A 21745-nucleotide genomic window follows, 5' to 3' on the forward strand; every position below is an offset into this window, starting at 1 on the left:
TTTGGCCAGGGACTCGCAGGTGTCAGTGGGGATGTTGCATTTTATCATGGAGGCTTTGAGGGTGTCCTTGAAACATTTCCTCTGCCCACCTGGGGCTCGCTTGCCATGTAGGAGTTCCAAGTAGAGCGCTTGCTTTGGGAGTCTTGTGCCACAAACAGCAATGTGATAATGACCAGATAATCTGGGGGTTTTTGTTATGTTGATTGAGGGATTAATGTTGGCCAGGACACTGTTGCATAAGCAATCCAATGGCACTATTTGAAGCACAGTGATGTTCACCCAATGCCTTGGCCAACATTATTCCCTCAACCAATGCCACCAAAACAGAATAACTGGTCATTTATCTTATTGTTGCTTGTGATACCTGCTTTGTACAAATTGGCTACTGCAGGTTTGTCTATATAACAATAGTGACTACACTTCTAAAGTCATTCATTAGCTGTGAAGCACTTTGGGACATGCTGAGGGCATGAAAGGTGCTATACAAATAAAAGTCTTTTTTTGTAGGATTAAGTAAAGATTGTGGAATTTCCACACAGCCACAATGTAAATAGGATTTTCTCATTTGGATTTCAATAAAGTGCAATGATAGGCATGTGAAACTTTCATGCATGCTCATTTGAACATTGAAAATGCCCAGCAATAAAACTAGATTAGAGATCTTGTGCTGCAGTACTTGGGTTATGTCTGGAAAGAATATTCTGAGCGGAGATGAAGTACTGACAATTACAGGTCCATCACTGATGGTACCAGTGGTACTAACTTGGGAGTATCTCACAAGAAGCATATTGGGACATTAAATATATTAGGTTTTTTTGTACATTATGACAGCACTAATACATGGATAGTAATTGAATCCTACACTATGTAGAACATAAAAATAGGTTAATATATTGAAAAGACTTTTGCAAATGATTAGAGTTGGAACATCACCAAACTAAGACAGCAAAGAGCAAGCAGTTTATATGTGTCATCTAAATCCTCTACAGTGTGTTACAGCCTTGAACCATTTAGCATTCAGACTACTTATACAATCTTACATTTCCCATCCAAACACCCACTTCTGAGCTTTCCTTTTGGGAGTTCTAATCTTCAGATATCATTGCCAACTACAATTACACCAATGGAGTTCCTCCACATAGATTTTCATTTTTCTGACAGAAAGAGTAGCAGGTTTAAAATAAAGTATGCCCTACCTTTTGTAATAAAAGTGAAATGTAAAATATTCTTCAGTCCAGCAACAAGAAGGAGTGCAAAGGCAGCAAGTAGAACTCGCCCTGCATCCATAGCACTGAGCAATACAGCACTAATGGTCAGCATAACTGCACCCTTCCTCTTATAAGTATTTTTCTCTTCTTCCCTCCCCTATGACACAGACAATTACCAGAGAAAAAGGGACCAGCTTCCTGGCCTCTTAGCAGTGCTCAGTAAACCAGTTCATGTCAAGCTGTGTTAATGAGCAGTTCCACAAGTCAGCGTAGGCAAGACTCCTTTTGATTACAGCCAAGAATATCAATAGAAATGAGCATCATACAAACTTTACGAAATCTCAATAAAAATCAATATTCAAACTGATTTTTCACATCATTCTACAAATGGTATCAGCTACTCAGTTGAAGAAAAATTTACGTGACCTGTTTATATGTGCAGTTCCCTAGATATTTAATGCATTGTTTCAATTATTCAGCTTTGATAGCAGCCACATCACATGAACACACAGAACGCATTAAAGTCACTAGTGGTGCCATCTCCTTATACACAAGGTCCGCACAGCCACAAAAAACAAGGAGGATACATTTGCCAAATTTGCTACGGGCAGCAGCTGAGATGATGCTTTTTTAAAAACTAACGATTCCTGATTGCCATTCGTCTTCAGAGCTTGAAGCGTTTGGGAAAGTCGTCACGTCAGGTTCAATGTGTGCATCTTTATTTTGATGTCATGGCTGCAGTCGATTTCCTCCACTTCCAGATATCATGAGCTCAGTGATGCACTTTGTGCACGTGCACTGGCAAAGAGTCAAAGTCAGTCACACACGTGCAGATTACCGGGATTAAGATTGTGGAAGGTCGAAGAGAGACCAACTGCACTTTTTATGCATTAATGTGGACAAGCAATTAGGTTAGTAGATTCCGGAAACAAATATTTGGAAAATATATCATACAGGTACAATGAAAAACTTAGAATCTACAATCTTTCAGAATATCAAATACAATATATTCACTACTGTAGTTCACTGCATGAAGCTAACCAAAACTTCTGATAAGCAGGTGAACAATGAGCAGTAATGATGCACTCAAGAAACACCAGTTAAGTTAGGTGGACAATAGGATCATTCTTATGCGTCAGGAGACCAGGATATCAAGAGTGACAGTGGAAATAAATATATATTTTAACCCAATTACACACCATTCTTTTCACTTAGACAAGATACTAGAAGATGGCTGATCGCTGTGAAGCCATACTCATGAGCCAGAGCTTGCAGGAGGAGGAGGGATGAAATACATGTGAATAATGTATCAGTGCAATTATCACATTGGCAGATCAGAGCTAAATGCTTTAATCAACTGCGGTATAAAAACACCAAACTGTAATCACAATTATTTACAGCCATTTCGAATTGCTGCAAATTTTGTAGGTTCTTTAGCATAAAGATATACCTCAAATATATGCTGCAACCTTAGTATCACTGAAGCAGTTTCCACTGTGCAGCAATATTTAAGTTGTAGTATAAATCCAAATCAGGGCCTGATGGACATAGTACCTGTAGTTTCACACTACTTTGATTTGACACCAAATGGAGTGCAACTCTAGGACAGTTGCAAACCTTGGACTACTTTTTAAATACCTGCCTCGAGTTAATTTAGATGTTTGCAAGCTGGCAATGATCTTACATGTGCTCTGTAAACATTTAAATTTTAACTTCCATCTCCATCCCTTTCTTATTCTCCATGGAATTTCTACCATCCGTATCCCATGTCTTGGTGTGTAGCAAGTGAATCATTGCTCACTATTCCTGTTAAAACACAAAAGCCTACTTCATCCAACTCCAACGGAATCGGCCCAAAAAATCATATAAAAATAATAGCTCGCACAAAAAAGCAGCTTCTCCTTACATCCGACTTGCTTCCAAATTTTCACACCCTACATGGAGCACTTTCAGTACGAGTTATATTTCAGTTAGTTGGCAGGGAGGCTGAGGACAGAAAAAGGTCAGAAAACAAATATAAATGATTTGTTCAAATTTCCATGTCATGAAAAGTGCAGAAGGGACAGTACTCCCAGATCCAGCCATTAGAAACAGTGAAACAGATTGCAAACCCACTGAAATGAATAGAGCTGTTTTTACAGCGAGACACAGGAAGAGATTACTTTTTAAAAATTAAACAAAACCATGACGGTCACTAGCAAGAAGCAAGGCTTGATGCATTCAGCCGAGGACTTTAACGTAGGAAAAAAGGAAAAGGGTGGGTCTGTTTAGCACAGTGGATTAACATACTGTCCTTTCATCTGAGACTCGGGTTCAGATGCAGGCCAGACTGATGAGATGAAAGGCTCCCCCTCACTCTGCCAGCTGTAAGAGTTCTATGCAAAATGAGTTTAAGCATCTTAACCAAATTAGCTAAATTCCTGGTGGCCACAAATCCACAGTGCAAATCTGCCTATAATTTGACAGTCTCACTCAGGCAGACTGCAGGGATGGCTGGTGTCGGAAATGGAAATGCTCAGTGCTAGCATGCTTTTGAAGTTGAAATTGAGGCGCATTAATGTGGCAGAGTAGAGGGAGCTTTTATCCTGCATCCAGCCCATGCTACGATTGTGTTATCAGCTGCCCAAAGTATTTCATTCCATAGGACTTGACATTTTTCACCATGACTTACACGATTTAACAAGAATGTAAAATAAATTTAATATAAACAAAAAAGAACTTGTTTTAGTCCATGCAATGGGGATTTCTAGGTTACCTTAAGTTCTTCTACTTATGGAACCAAAGTGCAAACATAGTCAGACTAATGGATGAAATTCTCCATTTTCTTGGTACCATTTCATACCATGTTCTGGTATTCACTGAAGATTTGAAAAAGCAAGACAGTATCTTAAATAGATTTGGAAAGATGTATTCTGACTGAAATCAACTTTCATTCCATCATCGCACAGACCAACAGCTCTGTATTGCAAAGGCCAATTGGTGCAAAATGGGATCAATTTAACTTAATTTAGTAACAATTGAAATTCAGGCATTTCAACATCTTTCTTCAAATGTATGCAGAATATCTAAATTCAATTCAGTGTTACTAATTTCAAGAGAAATATACAATGTACTTGAATTTGTAACCAAACTACCTTAAGGTGGGACTCATGCACAAATCAGTACAATAGCTACATTGGCGCGTATATTGTGTTAAGAATACCGGCGAGGCTATCAGCACTCACCATTATTGTGGAGTAAATCGGACAGCAACTTCCAGCAACCGCACATGCATAGTTCGTCGTGGAAATCAAACAGTTGCTGTGCCCTGCTCTTCCACAAGCTTTGCTACACTGGTACCTCGCCGATAGACTCGGCATTGAAACACATGAAGGGTGTGAAATCACGGTACTTACCCATTAAACACCCCAGAAAAAGTTAGGGCTTGTTCATTCAAGTGCAAGTGAATTTTTAACAGCATGATGAGCAATGCTTCTGTTAAGTTGCGCGGCCAGGTCCCGCCCAGGGTGATCACCGGCTTTTCAAATGGGACATTTTGCGCACGCACGGAATTTTGAATGGGTCTCGCAGTCCATTAAAAGGACCGCCCATTTGACACAAAAATCAGGGGGAAATGGTGATGTCTTAATTCCTACCATCCACGAGTTCATAGATGTTTCGATGAAGGGCCCGATGTTCCAGTCCTGAACTCCAATTGAGGGGGTGGAAGATGCCTGTCACACCAGCCACCACACGTGCTTGACAGAGCGAGGCCTTTATCCAATGGCAAGGGTAAACCAAGACGACTGGAGATCTGCTCTGCTGCACGGATCTAGACGCACACATATCGCAGTGTGGGCTGGCCCATGCTGCCCCTGGGCCCTCGGCTCTTCTGCGCCCCGTACCCTCATCTGTCGCACCTCTGCCACGATCTCTCACCGCTCCTCCGCCATAAACATTCACCGCATCTGGTCACAAACACTCGCCGCTCGTCCGCCCCAACCTTCTCCCACCTCTGTACCCTGGGCCCTGCCGATGTTTCTGCCCACGCTCCAAAATGGCGACCAGGGTTTTGATGACGTCACCCAGTTGCCCATCTCAAAAACGTCACACACTTGGAGCATCAAACAAACAACCTCTCTGGCACTGAAAATTTACTTTTACAAATGTGGAGTCTCGCACCTTCAGATTTTAATTATCGTTGGAGGGTTTTTTTAATTAAAAATCAATTGTGTTTTACTTTTTCATTCCGTCTTTTATTTCTTTCTTAATCCCATCTTTCTTTCCCTCTCTGTATTTTGCTTTCTGTACATGAATTTACATTGAATTAAATATTTTAACTTACATTTTCTAATTCAGACTCTCAGTAAGGATTCTTCAATCTGATTGGTTGAAGAGACACACGGCTGTTTGCGTTGTTCACACAGATCCCAGATTCCCTGTAGAGGGCACCATGCTGCGTTAGACCTCCAATGACCATAAGCTGCCGCTCAAAAGCCCACGAATAGTCTCTAAGCGTAATGAACGGCAAGCGCCATCTGTTCGAATACCGTTGACTGCAAAATCTGGGCCAATGTCTTCTAGAGTGGTTGAAATACAAACAGCTATGTAATAAAAACTGCAGTTTGCCTCTCAGCTCCCGTAGGACAGTGCATGCAGAACAAATGCACAGCCTCCAGTAATCCTCCCTTAGATGGAATGTTGGTATTGCCAAAGTCTATGCTTGGGATTCCCCACACAGTAAGTTTCTGATCCATGCTGGCCCATCAAGCAATTTCACAAAGATATAATTACAGGTTGAGTCAGCTACTCACATACCTCATACCAACAGTTTCAAGAGAAGCACTGGTGAACACTTCAAAACAGGAAGCCTTCAGAGAATGAAGAATGGTGTGGGAGTTTCCAAGAGAACAATGCAAAAATGTTAGGGTGGATAAGAGAGGGAAACTATCTTTTCAATAACATCCATTAATGGCATTTTCTTTTCAATTTTACCCTCTTCTGAAGATGCTAACATTTGCTGATCCAAGGTTCCACAGATGCTCACAATCCTCTGGTACTTTCTCAAATTACCATTCTTCTTGTATGAACCTAGCCAGAAAATATCAGCAGAGGTCACCACAACCAAGTCTAGCCCTTTTCTCAACCCTCATCGTCCAGCAAGGATTCCTAGATGGAAATCAGAAAATGGAACCCTGTTTGGGGTTTCTCCACCCTAATACGCACCCAAATATTTACCCCGGCTGAGATCAAGTGACGTAGACTGACCAGGAACTGAATCTAGGACCTTCTGGTCTTATTGGTTTAGTGTTACACTTGGTTCGCCTTTACCCATTAGGCCATCAGTAAAGCCACTAATCAGACATTAAAGTTTCTAAAACCAGAATCAAGTCCAGGAATTGTGTACTTGCTTGCTGCCCTTTGACTTGTGCCCCCGGGTTTACACAAAGCCAGAACTCAGGGAAAAAGATGGAGATTGAAGGTGGTGAAGGAAATGAGAAACTTGAGTCATATACACGAGGAAGATCCCAAATTCAATCACCAGTCTGTAAACAGTCGGATGATCTTAGCCGGGCCGCAACGCTTCAATTCCCTTTAGTATATTTTAATTAGAGAAAGGGGGAACATAACACAAAGTTTTCTTCTTCTGATTGCTGTGCAGCAATCCCTCACTATGCAGTGATCTCAGCTTTCTACAATTTCCTCCAAAATCCCATAGCCCACTGGCAATTGAAGAATTGTACTCAGATGAGGAGCTGGAGAAAATTGAAGCGAAAAGAAAATGGAGAATTTTTAAGAGACCAAATGAAGCCAGCTGACACAACAGGAGTGACCATGAGGGCAAGATACCAATGAATTCCAAGGAATGCTGGGATCCAACACCAGGCATCTGTCCCACAACACAAAGAAGTCAAATTTTATTATTTAGTAAAGTATAGCAGATTTAGCTGACAATTAAATGAAGAGAAAATGAGAACGGGAGAACCAGCAAAAATCATTTAAAAAGATCAAAAATTGTTAAATACAGCCCACAGCTTATTTTTTTAAACTATACATTATGCTATTTTGTAACATGCTAGCTAGCTCCAGTTTCCCATAGGGAAATCTCAGTGAAAGTGGAAAAGGCTAAGAATGTGCATATGTGAGAACACGTGGTGGTACTGAATTAATTTGTCGGAGAGAAAATAACTTGTTTTTCTATCGTGTGGACCAGCGAATGTAAATCAGCAGGTATTGTTAAAACTCTTATATTGCTTTGGTACCGGGCTAGTGCCGCCAGATTTTGACGAGATCTCATGCAGCCATTGGCAACACCAAACTAACCGTACCAATTTTGGTATGACCAACAGCTGAGAAGAGACTGGTTATTATAAACTGAGTCTTCCCAGCGCACGCCTTAGAAAATCTGGCCAATTTATTTCATATTTTCATTGGCTGCACAAGATCCATTTTTTCAAGAGCCTGTAGCACTAGAACACCATAAAGCCACTTTTACATTGCCCGAGTCCTGTACAGCCAGTGTTGAGTGTTTGCTGAAGCTGGAAATCAGGATGAATTGGTTAAAAAAAAAGTCATCATCATCGTCGTCTCCAACTGTCGCAAATCAAGCAAGATTATCTTGGCGCTACTGCCAGTTGTTTAAGGACATGACATTGGGAGGTTGCGGCGCTAACACAATTCAAAATCAGCTTTAAACGGCTAGAGTGTGCTTTAATCCTGGAGTTAACTGACACTGAACTGAGGGTTTTCTGGTTTACGGTATTCTTCCAATCAAATGGAAGGAAACTGTAAGGTGTATGATTTAAGGTGTTTGAGTTTCATTGTAGTTTTCTGAACTAATGATAATGGCAATAAGTTTAACGTGCTAACAATGAAGGTGTCTTCTGTGAGATTTTTAGTATGTACATTTAAAAAATAACAAGGGAAAAAAACAAAAACACGATGGGAAAAAAAAACATACATCGGTGAAATGAAAAGTGAAAGACCTGGTCTCATAAGAACAAAAGAAACATAAGAATTCGGAGCAGGAATAGACCTGCCTGCTCCGCCATTCAATAAAATTTTGGCTGATCTTCAACCTCAACTCCACTGTCCTGCCCTATCCGCATATCCCTTGATTCCCCTACTGTACAAAAATCAGTCAGTCAATCTCAACCTTGAATATACTCAACCACTCAGCACTTTGGGATAGAGAATTCCAAAGATTCACATTCACAACTCGTCGAGTGAAGAAATTCCTCATCTCAGTCTTAAATGGCCTTCCCTTTATCCTGAGACTGTGCCCCCTAGTTCTAAACTCTCCAGCCAGGGGAAACAACCTCTCAGTATCTACCTGTCAATCCCCCTCAGAATATTGTATGATTCACTGAGATCACTTCTTATTCTTCTAAATTCCAGAGAGTATAGGCCCAATCTACTCAATCTCTCCTCATGGGACAACCCTCTCATCCCAGGAATTAATCTAGTGAACCTTTGTTGCACAGCCTCCAAGGCAAGTATATCCTTCCTTAGATCAGGAGATCAAAAACTGTGCACCGTATTCAAGATTGTCCTCCATGACAACAAATAGACTGTTAAACAAATGATGCAAAAATGTGTTTCCACACTGACCAAGTGTCATCCAGGTTATTTCTACATGAATAAAAGGAAAATAATTCCTCAGTATCCTTCTAGAGACTATAGGAAAGTGTGTAAACAATGGTTATCTTAAGATCACAGATATTTTCAGTCAAGGCAATACCTGTAGAAGGCAAAGGAGAAGGGAGTAGGAAAAAGTGTTCCAGGTGGCCTCAGCATGGTGACCTCCCCAACCCGTACTGGAACTGCACAAGTGCACACTGGTCTACTAGTTTTGATTGTCCAGACTCTCACATAAAAATCGGACACATAAGTGAAGCCACTGAGGTGGAGAGGATATTGCATCCAGAATCATATGCCACTCTCTTCAAGCAAACTTAGTTAACAGATGAAAACTGGAAGAACATTTAAGTAATATTTCTCTTCGATTTTTGAGCCAAATTTCAAACTGAAGCACTTATTGTTTTACAGATAATTCTAATTGATCAAGCATTGTTCAAAGTATCTCAAAAAAGTCAATTACTTATTCTGCATATTGTGATGTTTAGAGTTTCTCCCGACTCTCTTACAACTGCAGTTATGACCTCCCAACTGTCCAGTCTTTGGCCCTCCATTCACCATGACTTTTCTGCAGCTACCGATCTGCTCAATTACATCCTCACCGCCACCTTTGATGCTCTAGTCCCTGTTAAAACAATTACTCTCTCTCTCGCCCTGGCTGTTCCCCCGGTACAGCCCTGACCTTCGCTCCCTTAAGTCCAAGTGGCACAGACTTGAATGGAGGTGGTGAACAACTGGTTTAGCCATTCATCGCCAGATCTGGCTGGTCCACACAAAGCATTACCAGGACCTGCTTTCATCTGCCAAAATTGCTCACTATTCCAGAATCATTCTGGAATGCAAAGATAAACCCCGGCTTCTATTCTCCACTGCTAACCATCTTTTTAAACCCCTCTCCCCAGTCTCCACCCTCACCTCTGACAATAAGTGTGAGGAGTTCATGGACTTCTTAGTCTCAAAGATTGAGACCATCTGTTCAGCCGCCTCTGCCTCTTCCCTTCCTTCCCCTAGCCCACCAGACCAAACTTACCCGAAGGAACCCCCATGTCCTAGCCCTGACCTCACATCTTTCTCCAGTTTCTCTCTGATCTCCCGTCATGACCTTTTCGGGCTCATCCTGTCCACGAGACCCACTTCCTGCTCCCTTGACCCTATTCCCACCAAATGCTGACAACCCAACTTCCTTTTCTGGCTCCCATGTTAGCTGACATTGTCAACGGTTCTCCCTCCTCAGTTTTGTCCCCCTCTCCCTCAAATCTGCCGTCAACACCCCTCTCCTCAAAAAACCAACCCTCGACCCTTCCAGCCTTGCAAACCACTGCCCCATCTCCAACCTCCCGTTCCTCTCCAAAATCCTTGAACGTGCTGTCGCCTCCCAAATCCGATCCATCTTTCCCGGAACTCCATGTTTGAATCCCTCCAATCTATTTTCCGCACCTGTCACAGTAGCAAAATGGCTCTCATCAAAGTCACAAATGACATCCTTTGTTTCTGTGACAAAGGCAAACTATCCCTACTCGTCCTTCTTGATATGTCTGCAGCCTTTGACACGGTTGACCACTCTATCCTTCTCCAATGCCTCTCCACCATCATCCAGCTAGGTGGGACTGCACTCGCCTGGTTCCATTCTTATCTATCTAATCGTAGCCAGGGAATCACCTGCAACGGCTTCCCTTCCTGCCCCGCATCGATACCTCTGGTGTCCCCCAAGGATCTATCCATGGACCCCTCCTATTTCTCATCTATATGTTGCCCCTTGGTGACATCATCCGAAAATACAGCGTCAGTTTCCACATGTACGCTGATGATACCCAGTTCTACCTCACGACCACTTCTCTTGACCCTTCTTCAGTCTCTAAACTGTCAGGCTGCTTGTCCGACATCCAGTACTGGATAAGCAGAAGTTTCCTCCAATTAAATATTGGGAAGACCGAAGCCATTGTTTTCGGACTCCGCCACAAATTCCATCCCTCTCCCCAACTTCTGTCCGAGGCTGAACCAGACTATTCACAACACTGATGGCATATTTGACGCTGAAATGAACTATTGACCGCATAAACAAGACCGCCTATTTCCACCTCCATAACATCGCCCATTTTCATCCACTGCTGAAGCCCTCACCCATGCTTTCGTTAACTCTATTCGAACACACTCCTGGTTGGCCTCTCACATTCTACCCTATGTAAATTAGAGGTGATCCAAAACCCAACTGCCCGTGTCCTAACTCATATCAAGTCCTGCTCACCAATCACTCTTGTACTCGCAGACCTACATTGGCTCCCGGTTAATTCAAAATTCTCATCCTTGATTTCAAATCCCTAAATCCCTCCATGGCCTCGCCGCTCCCTATTTCTGTAATCTCCTCCAGCCCTGCAACACCACCCCCCCCTCCCTCCTCACAATGTCTGCGCTCCTCTAATTCTGCCCACTTGAGCATCCCTCAACCATTGGTGGCCGTGCCTTCTGTTGCCTAGGCCCTAAGCTCTGGAATTCCCTGCCTAAACCTCTCAACCTCTCTTTCCTCCTTCAAGACGCTTCTTAAAACCTACCTGATACCTGCCCTAATTTCTCCTTTGTGGTTCGGTGTCAAATATTTTGTTTCATAATACTCCTACGAAGCGCCTTGGGAAGTTTCACTACATTAAAGGCGCTATAGGAATACAAATTGTTGTTGTTGTCGTAGAGTGTATGCTGGATTTCTATCATGAGGTGAGAGAAAAGACCATTTAGCCCACTGAAGCTTGTCCTTCTAGTATTGCAGCTCCGTTATCCACCAAGACTTAGTAAGTAGTCACTTAGTCCCATCTGGTATTGCTTTCATAACTAATACCTCATATACGCCACAAATGGGAGTGAAAATTACCGAAAAGATTGCATCATTTGGCTTCCATTTCTGACTATAGTTAAGCTCCTTGAAGAATTTACAGCGGTAATGAAACATGGTTCCCGATAATCTGGCTACCCTCACATCCATGTAGCGGCTGTCGTAGAAAGAGGCCAGGATCGATCCTCAATCTGTGTTGAATTCGCAGATCTTAGCTGGTGCAATAATAAGGCCATGATAATAAACCTCATTGTCCCCAAAGGGGCAGAGAAGAAGAGGGGGGGGGGGGGGGGAATCAATCAGGGTTCATGCATTTGTTGTGCATCAGTTCAGTTGTGATGCCCACTATTGTCAAACTGTCTGCCAGCAGACAAGAGCCTAGATCGTGAGTGGATGACCCATATAGAACCACACCCCAATGTAAGTCAGTGCTTTTAAGAGAGGAGAAAGAACTGGAGAGGAAATACGTTTTTTTTTTAAATAACCATACATGCACCAACACACAATAATATTTTGGCACATGCAGATTCTCTTTCTGCTCTCCATTTTGACAGTACTCTAATACCACCAAAACCACTAGGGACAGCAGCCATGCTTTCCCTTTACATTCATGAAACCACTGCTGGTATAAAATGAGGCACTTTCACAAACAAGAGCTTGTGCCTCCAACTGCTCAGCTGCAGATTCCAGCTCTGTCTCCAAGCATAAAGAAACACACAAAACAGCTTTATTACTTAAAAGTGCTGGTAGCATTACTGAACACTTCACTTCTGCAGGCAATATCTCCAATCCTACATCTTTTAGTTGCACATCAAGTGCAATGTACAAAATCGTTTCAATAAATGCTTCTTCTGCATATATTTATAAACACAAAAGTTGATATAGATCATTTTCACAAATAGATTATAAATACGAAATGCAAGGATTTGTTTATAATAGATATATTATCATGTCTGTGTAGCTCTGGGAAGTGAGCCACATAAAAAGGTCAGCATGCAGGGTACAAAATACTTTAAAATAAAACGTTTACCTAAAGGTAATATTTTATTTAACCTGTCCAGTGTAATTACACTTTTTTTTAATGTTCAATTAAAAATATTTAACACTTACAATCAAAAACATGTTTATTAAAATACTACACATGTCTATCAACAGCTTTTTAACTTGCACCTAATCTGTTGAGTTTGGTGGGAGAATTTTTTTTGGAACTGTGTTTTGTAGCTGATTTAGACCGCATATCAAATAAAGATATAATCTGGCAGCTGGAGTTTTATTTATCTGTTCTTTTTCCATGCCTCTGGGTGGGTACATCTAGTTTTATGCACTCTAAAGATTATTTGCATGCCTTTGGGCACAAGTAACAGGAATTTCAAACCCTTTCTACACATTCAAGCAAGACCTAAAACACAAGCTGTATTTTCGATAAAACAGCAGATGGCCAGGGATCGATTCCTGAGGTGTGTGCAGTTCCTTACTGGTTTTAGGCTTGTGTGTACACAAATGGCATAATGACTCATGCACACAGCATGACACAAAGAAAATAACTTTGGACGTACAAACTATTGTTTCCAGCACCTAACCATCTATTCGTCTGCATTATCTCATCAATGAGGAAATGAATAAAACTAATCAAATACAGACCCCCACCTAATGCACATTTCTGAAAAGTTACAATTGGGAAACACTTACAAAAATATAAATCACCTGGATATACCTTTAACCATTTTTGAGATGATAATCAGTTATACAGGAAGGAGATGGGCAGATTGGCCATTTTGCAAGAATATGCCTGATATGTACATTTAATATGAAATCAGACTTCCGCATTTATTAAAACTATGTAAACGTAAAAGAATGTGATTTTACATTAAAGGTTTGCACCCCACCCACAATGTGAAAAGTCTATAACCTGCACCACATAAAAAAAACATGTTTTCTTCCATTTACCGTAAAAAGTTGTTCCGTGATTGCAGCTGGTCACCAAGAAAACCAATCAAACTACGCACAGCAAGGTCCCACAAACAGCCTTGTAGCAATGATCAGATAATCTGTTCTGGTGATGTTGATTGAGGGATTAATATTGGCGAGGACACCGAGGAGAGCTCCCCTGCAGTCGATAAGGTGCAACAATCTCATCCACAGTCGAGCAACTGCTCCCTCATTCAAATCTGTGAGATTAGCATCTGCACATTGATAGCATATTTACTCATATGCATCAGTACAAACCCATAATAGAGGCAATACTGGTGTAATGCTGGCCATGTAAAAATCCCAGTGAATTTACATGACCACTTTAAATTTCAACATAAACATCTTATTGCTTTAAACTTGGCCCACCATCATCATCAAGCCACTTTCCCGCCCCACATGTAAACAGCATTGTAAAGTGGTCTGTTCTCTATCTCAACAAAAGGTGGGTATTCAAAGTAAAAAATAGTGCATTCACAGCAGGTGAGGCTGGGCTGTGAAGTTAGCGTAAATAGCGTAAAAACCTATTCGGCATCAGCAAATCACAAATAGGAACCCTCCACCAATAGACCAACACTGATCCATTATCATCATCAGCAGTCCCTTGGAATCGAGGAAGACTTGCTTTCACTCTTAGAATGAGTCCTTAGGCTGCTGAACAATCCAATACGAGAACCACAGTCCCTGTCACAGGTGGGACAGAAAGTCGTTGAGGGTAAGGGAGGGAGAGACTGGTTTGCCACATGCTCTTTCCGCTTCCTACGCTTGATTTCTGCATGCTCTCGGCGATGAGGCTCGAGGTGCTCAGCGCCCTCCCGGATGTACTTCCTCCACTTGGGAGTCCCTGGCTAAAGACTGCCTTAAGTGTCAGTGGGGATGTTGCACTTTATCAGGGAGGCTTTGAAGGTGTCCTTGTAACATTTCCTCTGCCCACCTTTGGCTCTTTTGCCGTGAAGGAGTTCCGAGTAGAGCGCTTGCTTTGGGTGTCTTGTGTCTGGCATGTGAACAATGTGGCCTAACCTGCGAAGCTGATCAAATGTGGCTGGGCTGTGATGAGCTGCAATGTTGACTAACCAACATGCTCTGCTGTTTGTCAATCCAGTTGGGCACTGGTTAGCCAGATCTACTTTGATTATTAGAATGGAAGCATCCAGAAAGATAACAAAGTTCCTGGGATGGTCGTCAGATTTAACAGCTCCCTGATTATCACGTCGAAGTGAGTGCCTGCTGTCATCTTGTCCACTATGACTGCATCAGCCACGTGGAGTCGATTAATCAAGCAATCCCAGACTAAGTACAGCATGAGGTAGTCCCAGAGCAAACTTCCCTTTGCCCTACCAATAAGCCTTAAACGCAACCTTAGAAAAACATTGTTCTACACAACTGTGCATTTCCACACCATTCATCTTTATGGCCTCTCAGTCAGTCTCTCAATCTTAGTGTCAATTTATGTTGAGGTTTCAGTGCTACAGACTCCTATCCACCAGGAACGGGATTGAACTCATTTCAGAAAACTTACAGATCAGAGAAAAAAAAACGCTTCTTCCCATCAGTCTGGACTTGAATCTAGGCTGCCAAAATGAAAAAGGAGCAATCTAACCTACTCTGCTACTTGGTCTTCACATTCTGCCCTGGACTTGTGTTCAATTCCCTTTTGGACATAGAAACATAGAAAAAAGGTGCAGGAGTAGACCACTCGGCCCTTCGAGCCTGCACTACCATTCAATAAGATCATGGCTGATCATTCCCTCAGTACCTCCTTTCCTGCTTTCTCTCCATACCCCTTTATCCCCTTAGCTGTAAGGGCCATATTTAACTCCCTCTTGAATATATCCAATGAACTGACATCAACAACTCTCTACGGCAGGGAATTCCACAGGTTAACAACTCTCTGAGTAAATTTTATGTTCACTTCAATAAGACAACTTTTAAGCTAATGCTATACAAATTCTTACTAAACAATTTTTTTATTTGTGCATTTGTTCTTGGGATGAGGAATACACTACATACCTAGTTGCCCTGACAAGGTGGTGGTAGGCCACCTTCTTGAAGCAAATGTGTTACAAATGTACAACCACTTGCACTTATATAGCGCCTTTAACATAGTAAAATGTCCCAAGGCGCTTCACAGGAGTATTATCAAACAAAATTTGACAGCCACATAAGGGGATATTGGGACATGTAACCGAAAGCTTGGTCAAAGAGGCAGCTCTTAAGGAGCATCTTAAAGAAGGAGATAGAGGCGGAGAGGTGAAGAGATTTAGGGAGGGAATTCCGGAGCTTAGGGCCTTGGCAGCTGAAGGCACGGCCGCCAATTGTGCAGCAATGAAAATTGCAGCTGCCCATTAGGTCAGAATTGGAGGAGCGCAGCAATCTAGGGGGGGGGGGGGAAAGAGGGTATTGTACTGCTGGAGGAGACGAGGCCATGGAGGGATTTGAAAACAAGGATGAGAATTTTAAAAATCGAGGCATGCCGGACTGAGAGCCAATGTAAGTCAGCGAGCACAGGAGGAATGGGTGAACGGGACTTGGTGATAGTTAGGATATTGGCAGCAGAGTTTTGGATGACGGGGGTAATAAGCAACCTTCTCTCTAAACTGTGCAGCTTAGCAGCTATCTGCCAGTCCTGCACAGCCCAGGACCGGCTTTGCCAATGGGAAATTTCGCGCAGCACAAAACTTTGAAGGGGCCGCACAACTCGTTAAAGGGGCCGTGCACCCAAATTTAAAATTATGGGGAACATTGGTAACAAGTTCACTTCACTGAAAGGCATGCATGAATCAATGCGGCTTTTCCAATAATCCACCAGCTTTCACGGTTATTTTCTTTAATGCTGGGCAACAAATACCAGAATTCAATTGCACGACTGCCATGGTGGGATTTGAACTCGCAATCTCTGGATTATTGGTCCAGGACCATACCACTAAACTACAGTTTTGTTTTGAATGTGTGTCCTCATTTCATTTTCTCCACTCAATTTATCGAATGTCACTCTTTATTTTAAAAACCTGTAACATATTTTCGCTCACTCTCCAGTTTTCTGAACTAAATAATTGTAGTTCCTCAAGATCTGTAATGGTCAAAGTACAGGATTAAGCGTTCTCTCTGTAATCTGAATCTTTTTGAATACAGCTATGTCCCTTTGGAAGTAAGAATTTTCAAGTGTAACCTCAATAATACATTGCACAACGTTAACACACATCACTGGATCGTACTTTACATTTAGGCAATGTACACCAACATTCTGTTCATGTTATTCAGGACCTCAAATTACAGAAATATTTTTAAAACACTAATAGTTCCAACCGCATCAGTTAATTATTTTACTTACCAGCTACTCTTGACACCATATTAAAGCTACTGTAAAACAGTGAAGTGTTCTGCACTCAAACATATAAAATTCTGACATGGTTGGACAGGTTAGATCCAGGAAGAATGTTCCTGATGTTGGGGAAGTCCAGAACCAGGGGTCACAGTCTAAGGATAAGGGGTAAACCATTTAGGATTGAGATGAGGAGAAACTTCTTCACTCAGAGAATTGTGAACCTGTGGAATTCTCTACCACAAAAAGTTGTTGAGGCCAGTTCGTTAGATATATTCAAAAGGGAGTTAGATTTGGCCCTTACGGCTAAAGGGATCAAGGGATATGGAGAGAAAGCAGGAATGGGGTACTGAAGTTGCAAAAATGATCAGCCATGATCATATTGAATGGTGGTGCAGGCTCGAAGGGCCGAATTGCCTACTCCTGCATCTATTTTCTATGTATCTATGGGCCCAAGTTTCCACAAGAAAAAAAACGGGCGCCCCTCCGAGCTGGGCGCCCGTTTTTCACGCCTAAAACGGCGCCTAAAAAAAATCCTCGGTATTCTCCACCTACTTACAGGTCCTGTGGCACTCGGCGCAGCCGGCACGAGCTGTGGGGGGGGCGGAGCCAGGTCCCTGCGCTGAAAACAGTGCCGGGACCTCTGCACATGCGCGCTACAGTCGGCACGCAAGTGCAGTAGCTCCAGGCGCCGAACTGTGTGGGAGGGGCCCGAAGCACGCAGCCCCTAGCCCTGGCCCAATGGCCTCACTGGGGCTGCGTGAATGAGGCTCCTCCCACGGCCAGCTCCTGCTCCCCGCCCGACCAGACCCGATACTCGCTTCCCCCCCCACCCCCGACACCCGAGACCCGCTCCCCCCCGACCCGACACCCGCTCTCTCCCACCCCGCCCGCCCCGAGACCCGCTCCCCGCCCCGAGGCCCACCCCCCCCCACCCGACCCGCTCCCCGCCCCGACCCGAGGCCCGCTCCCCCCCCCCGATCCGACACCCGCTCCTCCCCCCCCCCCCCCGACACCCGCTCCCCCCCGCTCCTGTTTCCCGACACCCCCCACCCCGGCTCCTGTTCCCCGACCCCCCTCCGCTCCTGTTCCCCCCCCCCTCTCTTCCCTCCCTCTCCCCTCTCCCTCCCTCTCTTGCTCAGCGGCACGAATAGCTGCAGAATTCTCCCTGGCTGAAGCACTTTCACACAGGTAGGAAGATGGTTTATTTAATCTTTTCTTGGCTTATAAATGTTTATTCAGGTTGGTTTTATTTGTATAATATTTGTAGAAGTATAAATAAGGATTTATTGTCGAATTTAATGAGTTCCCTTCCCCCCTACCTCGTTCTGGGCGCCTAATTTGTAACCTGCGCCTGATTTTTTAATGTGTAGAACAGGTTTTTTCAGTTCTACAAAAATCTTCATTGGCGCCATTCTACTTTAGTTTGGAGTACATTTTCACTGTGGAAACTTTCAAATCAGGCGTCAGTGGCCGGACACGCCCCCTTTTGAAGAAAAAATTCTGTTCTCAACTAGAACTGTTCTACCTGACTAGAACTGCAGAAAAAAAAATGTGGAGAATTGCGATTTCTAAAATAGTCCGTTCTCCACCAGTTGCTCCTAAAAATCAGGCGCGAATCATGTGGAAACTTGGGCCCTATGTTTCCCCAAATTGAGCAACAAGGCTAGGATAGAATGTATTTTAATCATTAATTGAAATGAAAAGAATTTGGGATGGCAATGTCCCAGAACAGAAAGAAGTTAACGGGCTCTTTAAATATGGGATGGTTACATTTGATTGCAATGCAAGTAAGGCACTAAAAATCATTCTTCACACGAAGCAAATAAAATTTCAGATCACTTCAGCTAAATTCCCACTGTATCACCCCATTTTCAAAAAAATCTGTGGTAATTGTGTATTACCTTTCCCACATTCAAATATCTTGTTCAGGTCACACAGGCTTTTGCTGGTATGTATTTGATCATTTATCAATACACATGCAAGATTGTGGAGGGGGAATTAAGTCAGGATTCCCATTCCTGATTTAAATCCAGTGGCCCCAGCTAGAAAGTGTACATCTGTTGACGTCAGGCGGCGAAGAGGATCGGGCTGAGGTGTGATGCCCCCCAGATTCAAATAACTTGCTGACACTCACCATCAAGGCTCATAGATAAATAATTGCTTGGGTGAGGTACGAGCGGACAACTGGTGCCAGTGAAGGCATCAAGGAGTCAATACTTTCAGGAGAGGCAGATTGGCAGGGTAAAGAAAATCGGCCGGGGGGGGGGGTTGCAGCCCATCAACATAGTTCACCAAATGGTTATTTACTAAGTAATATATAGTTGCCATCGGGAAATATGTCATGTATGGCAGGCCGTTGTCACAGGATATACACATTAGATCTTTCACCATCACAGCTGCCTTCAAAAGAACTGCAATAGACAATGGACTCCACAGCACAGTAACCACCAGCAAGTACAAAAAAAACATAGCCACTACCATAATATAACAGCTGCGTTGGAGTAAGTTACAGGCTGTAACCCAATCTTGAGGGTTGGAGTCAGTTGATGTTCACAAACCACTGAAGCTCTGCTCTCACAGTTTATGAAATCTGAACCCCTTGATTGTATTACATCCTGGTAACACACTAACACTCAGTTTCACAGCTATTGTGGTACACATCTTGAAATGTGTAAAGCCTCTGTTTACATATAGATACCATTCAATTTTAGTATCAGCTCTTACAGCATTAGTCACAGCATTTTGTCATTGTCACTGCTGGAATTCCTGTTTATTCAGTATGTAGGAGTTATGTCTGTTCTACAATTTGCTGCATGAAACTGACTTTAATAAAACTTTATCGTACATCATACTTAATCTTTATATGTTTTATTGACCTGATTTTGCATATCTTTGAGCACACTGGCCACTGCTAGTTTGATGCATGCAAATCTTCGTAATACACCAAAATCAAACCGTCTTAATAAACAAGCATATTTACATTCAACAATTCAAATGTTCAACTAGTGAAATACAAACAATTCACAGCCATATCTCAATCATTAATGACCTTTGTAATCTTTATAGTAATACGCAGCACAAAGTTTAATTGCTGCAATTTTCTTTACACAGAATGATGAACCAAAGGCTGAATCTGTAAAAAAAACAATCTAATTAAAATCACTCCTGTAACAGAGAGCCACAGAAACATACATGGAAGCTTTCTTCAAATTATACATTTATTTATAATGGGGTGAGAAACTGCAGTTCCTAATCTTCACAAGGAATCAACAAATTACATTCTTAGCTAATTTCTTAAGACTTCTGCAGCTTCAGTCCAAAACCTACAGTCTTGGCAAGGCTTTTATCAATCAATTATTCTTTGCAAAAATGAAAATGAGCAGTGTTCGCACCACCAGATTAGAACAAAAAAATCGAACACCATGCTCTACTTTCCAACCCTGATAATGAGGGTTAGACAGTCCATTCAAGGCCTACTCCACCAAAATAACCAGGTCTAATCCCCCACACATTTTTCGTTAAGACTTGTAGCCCAGCATTATCAAATCTTTGAGGTTTCAAGTACAGAAAAGGGGGGCAGGGGAAGAGGAAGAAACAACATCAATGATGAGTTTCTCAGGCAGTGGCAGAAACGAATAGAAATATTACTCCAGGGACAGGGAAACCACAAGAAAGAAACAAAAAAACACACAATCTCCACAAGTGTCACTCTAGCACCAACACCCACACACACAATGGCCATACTTGTCCTCATAGATAGATGTTTAAAGAGGCTAAACAGATGTTGAAGGTGGCGAGAGGGGCGGGGGGGGGGGGATGTTAAAGAAGCTAAATAGATGTTTAAAGAGGCAAAATGAGGGATTATTTCAAGGTTAAAAAGGGCTTAAAGTGAAAGAGCAAAGACAGAGATTTAAAAAAAGAGACTTGGTGAGTGTGTGTGTGTGTGTGTGTGTGTGGTTGGTTGAGTTCCGAGTCCCAGTCACAATGAAGCCACAAAAAACACATCCAACCTTTCAACCCATTGCTTACCTTCCGTCCCTCTACCGCATGAATGCCTTGGCTGCTTGGAGCTTCACAAGGAAAAGCAGAGTTGTTGGAGATTGCATTTGGAATTCTCTCTTTTTTTTAATTCCAGGTTATTTTTTTCCTCTTTCTCTCTCTCTCTCTCTCGTGTGTGTGTGTTTGTTTTTTTTTCCCTTCCGCGTTTAGTGTGTGTGAGAGAGAGAGAGACAGAGAACAATGCGTTTGGTGGGGAGGGTGGTGGAGGCTGTTTTAGGAGGGGGGGGGTGTTTGAGGGAGACAACAAGAGGCTGAGAGAGTGAGGAGCACAGCCCAGGGTAACCACAGGACACCGCGCACCCGCCAGCAAGCGCCGCGCTCATTGGCCCGCGCCCGCCGCCGCCCGCCGGCCAATCAGCGCCAAGGCGAAAGAGGAATGAATTGATTTAAAAGCTCAGTGTGCCCAGGACACAGTGTTTCAGGCTGGGGGGGGGGGGGATACAATACTGAATGGAGGGAGGGAGAGAGAGAGAGAGAGAGAGAGAGAGGGAGGGAGGGAGGAAGGAAGGAAGGAAGGAAGGGAGGAGGAGGAGGAGGAGGAGGAGGAGGAGGGGAGAGAGAGAGAGAGAGAGAGAGAGGGAGGCTGCAACACTCTGCAACACTGATTGCGAACTGGGGAGAGGGAGACACACACACACACACACACACTCACTGTAACACTGAATGCAAACTGGAGAGAGGCTGCAACACTGAATGCAAATTGGGGAGGGGGAGAGAGAGGCTGCAACACTGAATGCAAACTGG

At 43.0% G+C, this 21745-nt stretch overlaps 1 protein-coding gene across 9 annotated transcripts in view; it reads right to left on the reverse strand.

Annotated features, from left to right (window-relative positions):
• rerea (arginine-glutamic acid dipeptide (RE) repeats a) overlaps positions 1–21235 on the reverse strand; it is a 564590-nt gene extending 543355 nt beyond the window's left edge. For 6 of the 9 annotated variants that reach the window (XM_070860503.1, XM_070860500.1, XM_070860499.1 and 3 more), the window contains exon 1: positions 20972–21234. The gene's annotated coding sequence lies outside the window, so the exon portion shown is untranslated. Of the gene's footprint in view, positions 1–20971 lie in introns of all 9 variants that reach the window. The other 3 variants (XR_011587646.1, XM_070860497.1, XM_070860493.1) reach the window with 1 other exon arrangement.
• Positions 21236–21745: the final 510 nt, after the last annotated feature.

This window comes from Pristiophorus japonicus, chromosome 18 (genome assembly GCF_044704955.1).
Source record: "Pristiophorus japonicus isolate sPriJap1 chromosome 18, sPriJap1.hap1, whole genome shotgun sequence".
NCBI classification, from domain to species: domain Eukaryota; kingdom Metazoa; phylum Chordata; class Chondrichthyes; family Pristiophoridae; genus Pristiophorus; species Pristiophorus japonicus.